General features: G+C 38.3%; 1 long non-coding RNA gene across 1 annotated transcript; it reads left to right on the forward strand.

Moving 5' to 3' along the window:
* The first annotated feature begins 2671 nt into the window (after nucleotides 1-2671).
* Nucleotides 2672-10172, forward strand: LOC127119908 (uncharacterized). The gene is made up of 3 exons (XR_007802934.1): nucleotides 2672-6249; nucleotides 6357-6424; nucleotides 9645-10172. It is a non-coding gene; the product is annotated as an uncharacterized LOC127119908 (long non-coding RNA).
* The last annotated feature ends 1557 nt before the right edge of the window (nucleotides 10173-11729 follow it).

The raw sequence follows: 11729 nt of genomic DNA on the forward strand, positions 1-11729 counted from the left end.
AAGGTAGAGGAATACTAGGAACACTCTATTTTCAACACTCTTAAATACTCATTCTTTTATCGAGTAAAACACATGTGATTTCTACCAATTTATGTGGGAGCTATTTTCAAAGTGAGTAACTCACATGTGTTTTTATCTGGTAAAAGAGTGAGTGTTTGAGAGAATATTAAAAATAGAGTGTTCTTAGCACTCATCTTAATGGTAACTACATAATCAATAATGGTTATTTGTGACTTCTAAATAACAAAGAGCCGACCACAATAATCACTCAATGTAATCAAATGTCTAAGAAATACATTTGGATGCTTAATCTTCCATAAACATTGTTTTTATATTTGCTCGCTTGTCACAACTTAATCCTCGCCCTATCCATGTTGCAGCCCAATAATTTGAGCTTAATCCTCGCCCTATCCATGTTGCGGATTTTTTACCAATATACCCCACTTTTTCGAATAAATTCCCAAAATAACCCAGTTTTCAAAAAATTTCCCAATATACCCCACTTTTAGAGGGAGGCGCCAATTGGATTGGCGCCCCCACTTAAAAATTGCAAGGAGGCGCCAATTGGATTGGCTAGGGCACCTGCCCTAGCCAATCCAATTGGCGCCTATGTGTAATTTTTAAGAGGGGGCGCCAATCCAATTGGCGCCTCCCTTAAAAAAGCCTCAAATGAAAAAACTTCCAACATGAAAGTTGTAGATCTTTTCAAGAAAATGAATTTGGATATAAATTTTGCATCATTTGGATTTTTTATGAGAAAGTTATGGGCAGTTGAAGTTGGACTTCTGAGTTTTTTAACTGTTATCTGAGTCATAATGTTTTGTATTATTGCATGTGTTTCTTTTAGGAATATGAATTTTTGTCCAACATAACATTTGAAGTAGACATATTAAATTTTTCAATGCACTTGGTCCCACCTCAAAATAATTAAAAATGAGTGAGTTATGTCCCTGCGAACTTGACCCAAAATTAGGGTTTCTGTCAAAACAAGTGTATGTGAATTTTGCGAAAAGGGACCAACTTCAAGCCCTTTAGTTTGAATGATAAAAGCCTAAAATGACAAAACCTTCAACATAAAAGTTATAGATCTTTTCAAGATAATGAATTTGGACTAAAGTTTTGCATCATTTGCAAATTTTATGAGAAAGGTATGGGCACCTGAACTTGGACTCTTTGACATTTTATCTGTTATCTGACCTATAATGTTTTGTATTATTGCATGTGTTTGTGTTAGAGTTATGAATTTTTGTCCAACATAACAAGTGAAGTAGACATCTTAAATTTGCCAATGCACTTGGTCCCACCTCAAAATAATTAAAAATGAGTGAGGTAGGTCCTTGCGAACTTGACCCAAAATTAGGGTTTCTGTCAAAATATGTGTATGTGAATTTTGCCAAAAGGGACCAAATTCAAGCCCTTCAACATAACAATAACAAGTTCTTGAATTAGGGTTTCTAACCTATAAATTTTTGTATTATGATATGTGTTTATTTTAGAATTATGAAAGAAACCTAATGTTTGGAGTTTACACAAAGATAAATTTGACATAATACGAATTGATATTAATAAAATTTGGATTTTACACAATGAATCCTAATGGTGATGACCGGGATCACCTAACCGACCTCCGGTCCCACATCCCCTAGCTACCCTAACCCTTGGCCCTAACCCACGTTGACGATTCTGCACCGGTGTTTGTTCATCTGATGGTCCAGGAGCGTCATTACCTCCTACAGGAGAAGATCCGTTGAGGTATTCAGCCAACTCAGCATAGTCTTCAGTATTCAATGATGGTGTACCGGCGTAGCTGAGCTCATGACCCATGCCAGAGAAGTTGGGGTGTGGTTGACTCATGGATGGGCGACCAGGACGGTTGAAGGGGGACATGGGTGACAATGATGGGTCTAGGAAAGATTGGAAAGGTTGTTGGGGTGTTTGGAAGAGATATGGTTGTGGGATGTTTTGGTATTGTGATGTTTGGGGTTCTTGGCTACGGTAGGTGATGGGGCGGTTAGTGTTTTGGGTAAGGCGACTTTGGTAGGGTGATGGTGTGGGTGCGAAGCGATGTTCGGTCGAAGGTTGATGGTCCATTTGTTGGTGGTGGTATGAGGGATGTTCTTGGTTTTGGGGTTGGGTGAATGGCATGTTTTGGTTGTATGTTTGTGTGTTTGTGGAACGGAAAGTTTGTCGGATAGGTGGTTGTGAGTAACCGGGCTGAGAATGTTGTTGGGGGTTAGATGTTGAGCCTTCTTGTGTGTAACTTGTCTGGCGTGGGTCGTAGAGGTACATATCATCGGCGATGAATTGAAATCCAACTGATCTATACCAAGCCATATAAGTACGACTTGGTTTTACCTCATTTGGCATGACTGCGTCAGTTAAGACATGGTCATGACGGTGCTTCCACTTGCGACACTCTGATCTTGCGAAGGTTTGCCAAGGGTTGTAGTTCCATTGGTCGTTCACTTTACGCATATGCCATTCTCCTAGGCTAGCTGGGGGATCTGGGATATTCTGGACCATACCAAACTGCAGCTTCACACGATCGGTGTTGTGCAGCTCTGTAAGACCCCGATTTTGGCCCTAAGATCCCTCATGGCCCATATCATCTCATATCATGGCCTCAAGGATCATTGCATACCTTAGCTGCCCTCCTAGTGGGTGGGTTACCTTGTGAGTGTGGTTCTTGATCACCGAGCATGTATAGCATTTGTATATCATTGCTTTTCATATGTTTACTAACCAAAAGTACAAAAATATCGTCATCTAACCATGTTGCTTGCAGCTGAAGCAATCATCAGTCAAACAGTCAAATCAGGCCTTGAGCATTGGATGGTGACCATTCTTGAAGAATTTGGGCACCATGATCATTCATAAAGAGTTCTTATAACTTGTGGTATCATTTGGAATCAAGATCTCATCTGAAAGAGGCTTGAAATTCATCAGAACATGGCCCAGTCAACCAAAAGTCAACAAAAGTCAACTGTGGTCAACTGTGCATTTAATCAGTGATTTGATGATTGGAAATGGTTGGAAAGGTCTCATTCATGTATATATAAGCTTCATTTGGCATTTCAAAGGTCAAGGTTGAAGGAATTGAAGTCAGACAGACAGTTTCCCAAAATGGCAAGCGGACCTGTAATTTCAGCTGCCCAAAATGGAAAGTTTTTGACCTCAAAAACAGAAGTCCAAGGAAGCTTCAAATGAAAAATTGTTCAACATGACAGATGTAGATCTTGTTCTCACCTTTCCAAAAAGTCCAAGAACTTGAAAATCCAATGTACGGTTTGCAAGATATGGCTCAGTGAATTTCAGAAAAGACCCGTAATCAGGAGGCCATAACTACCACATGGTTTATCCAAATTGCAAGTTCTTTATATGCACAAACTCCATTTGATATGTACTTTCATGGTGCATAATTGGATTTTTCCAGAATTGCTCAATGCAAAAGGTCAAATTTCAACTGGACTGTTAAATGAACCAGGGGCAAAATCGTCCAACTTGTGAAATAATTGGAATTTTTGAGTGGGGATTTTTGCAACACCTCACAAATGGCATTTGAAATTTGTTGGAATATTCACAACATGCCTAAGCCTTGTGGTTTGAGAATTGGGTTTGAAAATGAATTGGAAAAATGGACACATAAGCCATCACATGGTGAAATTGGAAAATATTGGGAATTTGAGAACAAGGCCAATGCAACCAGCTCCAAAAGGGTATTTTTGACTTGTTTCAAGTGATAAAATTCTGCAGGAAATTGCTTCTGAGCATCAAAGGTTAAAAAGTTCAAAATGCATCATAAGCTATTTTTACACTAATCCATCTTTTAGCTTAATTGTAATTAAAGTAAGGTTAGGAACTGCATATATAATGTTAATTACTAACAGAAAGAAAGGAGAGCTAACAACAACTAATCACACTTTCTGCAATTTTTTTCACAATTCTCACAATTACTCTCTCATAATCACTCTCACAACTCTCTAATCACAATTTCACAACCATAATTCACAGAATCAAAAACTATCACCATAACAGAAAAATCAAAAAGAGAGAATTCTCTCATTCTTCCAAAACTTTTCATCAAGAATTTCGCCTTTTCTTCTTCAATTCTTCAATTCTTTACTGATCATAGTGCTTAGCTATCTGCAGTTGGATCATTGGTATGGTTGAGGATTGTTTTTTGCAGGAATCCATTGGAAAAGCAAGAAGAATCGCAGCTGTTGCAAGATCCTGAACATCCATATCAGTCGCCGATTCTTGAGCGTTTGTGCATCGTTGAGCTGAAGTCGCGTCATCATTCATCTGCTACAACCAATTGCTGCATCTGTTTTGATATCTTGAAGCTCATCCGCGCGATTCCGATACTGCTAGCTTCGGAAGGTTGGAAATCAAAACTCGTAGATGCTTCGATTTTGTTAGGAGTTCTGTAGTATGTTCATCATAGATTACATAGCAGCTTGTAGAATTGAATATTGTTACGAATTGGTTGAGAAATTCACGATCTAGGTTTCGAAGCACTTATTCTTTTCCTTCGATTCTTGCTATATATTGATTGATAGATGAAATTGAGACCGTATTCTTGTTCCTGATGCGAAACCGGTTCGACCGGTATATAGTTTGTTGATTTCCATCGCCATTGTGTGAGTTCTTGCGAATTCGAGCTTCGACGCCGTCCGTTTCTTTCCTTCGATTCGCATTAGGTAGTAATCTATTGTTGAAATCGAGTATGGATTCACGCTCCTGAGACGAAACCGCTCCGATCGGTGTGTCGTCCATGCATTTCCGTCGAGAATCGCTCGAAACCGTCCTTGCCGTTGAAGAACACGCCGGCATGCGAAGAAGATGACCAAAATCTGGAAATTTCTATGCTTCTGATCTTCCTGGGCGCGTTTCAACCTTGGATCCGTGTTTTCCCTGGCCAGAATTAAATCTCAGCCGTCCATATCTTCTAATTGAAACGGCAGTGTTTAAGGCGCAGCATTTATATTTACCATCGCTGCCACTATCATTCATTTAATTAAATAATCCTAATATAATCCTAAATAAATATTAAATAATCATTTTAAGACTTAAAAAATTCATATAATACTCAAAAATAATCCAAAAAAATACCATTCTTTTTCTGTTAATCATTTTTTTCCTCTATTATTTTATAAAAATGAAAAACAAAATAGTGCTTGGAAAAAATATTAATTGACCTAGAGATATTCTAAGGTGTGCATATTTTCATACACTTTGCCATTTTAATTCTATAATCCACATGCTATATCCAAATTAAATGAAAATTGAGCCATGAATTCTTGACATCCTTCTGGATTTTTTGACATAGGTTTGGGAATTTTTTAGCCTATGGTTTACTATATGTGAATTATGGAAATTGGATATGTATATATGCGACATAGTTTGGTATGCTGAATTCCCCAAATATTTTCCTATGCTTCCCATTGGCCAATGGCCCTAATTTTTTGCAGGAAGTTTATTTGACATGTTAGCTATCATTGATAATTTTTGTGGATTTTTTACAATCAATTTTCAAATTGATTCGTATTTTTTCTTGCTGCCTAGCATGTTAGAATTCCATTGGTGTAACCTTTAGCATTTATATTGCCATATCCTCATAATTAATCCAATGGACATGAAACTTTGTAGGATAGTTCTTAACATGTTAAGGTAGCTTTTGGCTTTGGTCCCATGAATTTTGAAGATAACTATTGCTGTTTGCCATTAGATTGAAGTTGATGCATAAATTTAGGCTTCATTTGATGTTGTTTTTGCATGCTTGGTCATGTTTAATTAATTCCTATTGATCTACTAGTCCAAATGACTTGAAAATTAACATGTGGCTTGCTGAATGCCTTCTGGTTAGAACATAATTTTTGTGGATTTTTTGGTGCCATTTTGGCATTTATTTGAATGTGATCTTGCTGGTTGTTTGTATGAGACTCCACATTGCACCTTTTGCCTTCCATGTTGCATAAATTAAAATAGGTGTATAGTTTGAATATGGGACCAATTGGAATCCCTTTGTTATTGATATTACTTGAATTTGATCATGAATAGGTTGCTGTTTTAAGATTTTTCCATCTTTTTGACCTTAGGCTAGTCCTAGTGGTCATGTTACTTACATTTGAAGTTAATTGTGCCTTTTCAGGTTAAGGAGTTAGTGATTAAGGAATTTGCTCCACATTATGGATTGTGTTACTTGACACATATGACTAATGTATTTGTTTTGTAGGATGTTTGGTTCATGTGAGCCTTGTGCTATGCATATTATTGTATGATTGAACATTGTTAATTGAGCATTATGCTGTTATCTGTTTATGAATGGGATGCTGATTTTATTGGATTGTTTCCAGGTACCCTTTAGTCGCTCAGTTCTCTTAAGAACTTGCTTTGCTTTGCTTAAATAGCAACTTGCATTGAGGTATAAAACCTTCTTCTTCATGTAGTCTGGAGACCCGGTCTGTTATTTGACCGGGCAAATTGTCTGAAGTCCTCCTTAAGAGGCATTGATTGTGTATGTTTATATTTGTCCCAAGCAGGAAAAGTCCTCATTTGAGGCAATTGGTGGAAGGTAGAGATAAGTAGCCTATCTCCCACTATTCCGTGTGTCTTCTCCTTGCTCCCATTACATGGTTGTAGCATTGAGATCCATACCCAAGATCTATCGAGTCCAATCGGGGAAAGAGTTCCATCTTTCTGAACTCCCCCACATTCTTATATTTACATGCTCTCTCGGACTTGAGATAGAAGCAATGAGGCACACCCCTCATACCCTTTCATCTGCTTCACCTGAGCCCCTCAATGGCCAGGTTAAGAGCGACACTTGCCTATTACAGTGGACTTTCATAGTCAAACCCTTTTGATTGAGCCTCCTTGTTTGGTTATAGAGTGTGCTATCTGATTATCTGTGATTTATCTTGCATTTGTACATGATTGCTTGCTTGCTTTAGTGCATTTACTATCATTCATTGCTCCTTGTAGCATGTCCATTATTTCATACCTATGTGACATTGTTTGCTTACCCATCGAGGAACCAGTTATAAGTCCCTGTAAGGCGGCATCTGTTCCCATGACATGGAAGGGGTAGAGTGTAAGACCTCATTGGTCACTCATATCCATTGCCTAGTGCATTTACTTGCGTATGTGAGGATTCATTGTAAGTCCCTGTGATGTGGCATTTGTTTTCCTAGGATCATACTGTGGAGGTTAACATAAGTCCAGATAGATTGGCAGTTGACTTCCCTGTTTTGTTTTTTGTTGTATTCTGATGGAGATTAGTGTAAGTCCATAGAGTGGCTTCTGATATCCTTACTTGTTTTAGGAGACAGGTATAAGACCATTGAGTGGCATCCAGGATCCGCTTTTATTTACTTTCATCTGTTACCATGTTTATTGCTCATTTGTAGCCTATTCCTAAGGACCCTCTTGAATCATCTTCTATATGATTTCAAGAGGCGGACCCTTCTAAGAAGTTTTACATTCCACCATTATCCATTCATCCCATTGTGTCCTACCTTTTCACACATGTTTTAAAAAAAACTTGAAATAAGTGTTGTGCAAACATTCTCACCTTCTTTCCAAATTAGAAACTTGGACCTTAAGTCCATGATTTTTCCAAACTTCATTTTTGTAAATATTTCATTCTGAATTGACTTTAATCATACTTTGACTTTTTGTAAATAATCCAGATAACTTCACCCATTCAAATGATTTTGTGGCTTTGTCCATGTTTGTTAAGCTTTTATACATTAGCTATAGGTTTGATTTACCCTAGTTGGTTGATATTAATCTCACCTATTTGTCCTTAGTAGATGAATTGTAAGTCTTCCTTGCCTATTATAGGGTTAACCCCTCTCTGGCAAGTTGAAGCTTTTCTCACATGGTGGACTAGTTGTTATACAAGGTTGAGTTTTCTCCCGTGGGTAACGTAAGACCTTTAAGCTTGTGTTTTAAAATTGAATCAACTAACTTTTGGAAGTTTTTAGCCGAACTACGGCGTTTTGATCCTTACCTTTGATGGAAGGTACGTAGGCAGCGGGTTCATCCGTTCAAACCCAATAATTAATTTGTACATTCTTTTCTCATCATCCCACTCGTGTTTGCACAATACTTATGTCATGACAAATAATAATTTTCAAACAACAAGTGTGAAAAGGGCTCCCTAGGAGTACCTAGGACGTGATGGGTGCCTAACACCTTCCCATTGCGTAATTTACCCCTTACCCCGATCTCTGATCTTTTTCATTAGTTTTCTACGTGTAAAACTTCTTAGGTTTTTGTTCGCTTTTTAGCCAGTCCTTAGGATAAATAAAAGTGCGGTGGCGACTCTATGTTTATTGTATGCTTTGCTTATGATTTAATCAATAGATCATATAGCGACGAATACACCGCTACAGAAAAGTGGCGACTCTGCTGGGGATAATCATCCTTGGTGGTATTGCCAACTTTTCACCATTGTTGTGTGATATATTATTATTTGTTATTTGACATATTTTTGTACAATTTGGGATAACTGTATTGATTGTAATGTTTGAATTGCCTGATATACAATTGCTGTTTGCTTTGGTGATCTCTGTGAGATGAGTTCTATACCCGAACTCGAGTGCACTCTAGGATAGGAGAATGGCATAGTCTTGTCGACTGGTGTGGAGTAGTCCTTAGCCAGTTGACTTGCGAGCCCATTCACTTGGTGGAGGTCATGTTGGATTAATAATGTCACACAAGTTATTTGTGGTTAGGCATTATTCTTCCAATCATGTGTCTTAGAAGCCAAGGACCTTAGTTTACCAAACCCATCTTGGCCTATTTTTAGGACGTAGTGCGGAGGTCGTTCAGATGTAAGTTCTGATGCGATTGTCACGCGATACTACACTCATAAGAGTTTCTCTTGAGAATATTTTTGGAATACGAGTATTCGTTCCTCCGATAATATCCGAGAGATGGGACGATGATTATGAGAACCTCTGGTAGAACATGTCTGGCAGGTTTAAACCCTAGTACACTCCCTTTGGGTGGTTCTTAACCAAGACTCCATGCTCGTGACTCTCAGCAAACCCGTGATTCGTGGTTGAGTCGTTCAAACATCGTTAATATCAATGGATCCCGGATCAGGTGTAAAACCTAAAATCCACCAAAGCGGCTGGTTGATATTAAGGATGTTTGAGCCGGTTCATGTACCGTTAATATCAATGGAACTTGGGTATTGATAAGGTGTAAAACCTAAATCTACCAAAATGGATGATTGATATTAGGGGTACAATGAGCTTTCCCACGACCTTTGTTTGGTGTGCTTTGCTTGATCCTTGAGTGTGATTGTTGCATTCATGCATTCATGCACTCATCCGCATTCATATCATCAGATAAAAAGAAGATTTTCAAGGAACTCAAAGGAGTTTATTTGCAAAAAATTTCAAAACATGAAAAAACCGGGAAAATTTTTTCACCTGTTATATCTGATGAGATATTCTCATGTATGATCAAAATGTTAAAATTTCCAAGTTTGCAAATAGAACCCTCGAGTTCCTTTGAAATAAAAAAACAAGCATATGCATAAGCACTTCATGCATCATTTGCATAAGCGGGTGTTTCGTTTCGGTCTCCCGTCCTGTGGTCTGACCCTGCGATCTTCATTTATTTTGGAGACGCACCTTCCCGGTACTACACCAGAGCCAACTCTGCAAGGTTTATGGACCGTTTTGAGCAAGAGAATTGTGAACTCAAGGAGGAATTTTCCGGACAGAGTGCTTTTGATGGACAAATCCCGGGTTGGCATTGGCTACTGTTCTGGGGCATATAAAGAACACGGTCTGTTCACGAGTGGAGGATTTATCCATGATGATCAGCCTGTTGAAGAGGAAGCTGCTGCTATCATTGAAGAAGATGCAGAGGACATGAACAACTTTGTTATTCCTGGTGGTGTCTGCCGCAATTGGGTCGCTGTGGATGTTCCTACAGTTATCCATAGATCAGAGTAATAATGCTCATTTTGTTTAAAACCCTTCTCCCATGCCAAAAGGAGAAGTGATGACATTGTTGGCAGCATTTAATACAATGATGTTTTCATTCAATTATTGCATTGTAAAACATTTGTTTTTCCATTTGTTTTCACTTTTCGCTTTTTGCATGAAATCAGTGATCACAAAAAACCATGAAAAACAAGAAAACAGCTTTTTCATCTGCATAAATGATTTGCTTGTTTAAATACAAAAGCTTTTCGTTATCCAGAATCATTATGCAGGGATTTCTAAACCCATTGAACATAATGATCCAACGCCGTCTCCCAAATTTGAATTCCTTGTATCCGAGGCAGAGGAAGATGATGTTGAAGGGGATTCCTGATGAGATTACCCGACTTCTTGAGCACAAAAGGAGTTCATTCAGCTGTATCATGAGAATCAGCAAACCAGTCAAACTGGGGCATTACAAATGTAATGTAAAAAAAAAAAAAAAAAAAAAAAAAAAAAAAAAAGAGAAGAGGGTGAAAAATCAAAGCAAAAGCAAAAATCAAGAAAAAATTTTCAAATAGAAAAAAGAATAAAAGAAGCCTGATACCCTCAAGTCCCTAGTTGACTGATGCTGAATGGGTTCAGAGTCGTTATGACCAACTGAATTTGATTGAAGAGAAGAGATTAACTGCCATGTGTCATGGTCAGTTGTATCAGCAGAGAATGAAGAAAGCATTTGATAAGAAGGTCAAGCCTCGCGTGTTCCGAGAAGGTGACCTTGTGCTCAAGAAAGTTTTGTCTTTCGTACCCGATTCCAGGGGCAAGTGGACTCCAAACTACGAGGGTCCATATGTTGTTAAGAGAGCCTTTTCAGGCGGAGCTTTGATGCTTACAACAATGGATGGGGAGGATTTCACTCGTCCTGTGAATTCAGATGCAGTTAAGAGATACTTTGCCTAAAAAAAAAAGTATATGCAAATGAAAAACAGAATAACTCGCTAAGTTGAAAACCCGAAAGGGCGGCTTAGGCAAAAATGGGCGTCTCGGTGGAAAACCTGCAAGGGTAATCCAGGCAAAAATTAGAGACTTGAAAAAAAAAGCATATTTGCATCCCGCTAGATTGAGTACCTCACTCTGGGGCAATCTAGGCAAAAATTAGGGATCAGGCAAGTGACTGCATCCTGACGAGACTTTCTGTTTCACCAGCCGTCTTTTCGTCAGAAGATTCTCGATTCGTCGTCAACTGAAGCTTCGAATACATCGAGATTCAAATTGGTAGAGAAAGGATCATTATGTTCAATGTAGCCCTCTTCCAATATATATCACTGATTTCAAATTTGTACAGATCTATGGAGTCTTGCCATTTGCAGGCTACCATTCCATCAAATAAATTTGAGCTTTTATCCAATTATTTGCACTCTTATTTGTTTCAAATACGACAAATGTTTTGCATGTTTTACTTGATAAAAATATCATTGTTTTAAAAACAAAATTTTTCAAAATTATTGTTTTAAACAAAGTGAACATTCACTATGATAAAAGGATACTCAAAGAGTTCCTCAGTGCTCTCCCAAGGGTGGCATGGTTTCCAACAGGTAAGACATTTGTTCATACTCCTGGTTTGGTTTGTATCCTTCTTCTCCAGATTTGATTGTTGGGGTTGTTCCCCAAGCAGAGATTTGGTTGTTGGGGTTGTTCCCTAAGCAGAGCTTCTGTAGATTTTGACTCCCCGAAGCAGAATGGTGTATTGAAGACTCAGTCTGTTCTCCAGCAGTAGTCTCT

This window comes from Lathyrus oleraceus, chromosome 2 (genome assembly GCF_024323335.1).
Source record: "Lathyrus oleraceus cultivar Zhongwan6 chromosome 2, CAAS_Psat_ZW6_1.0, whole genome shotgun sequence".
Lineage (NCBI taxonomy): Eukaryota > Viridiplantae > Streptophyta > Magnoliopsida > Fabales > Fabaceae > Lathyrus > Lathyrus oleraceus.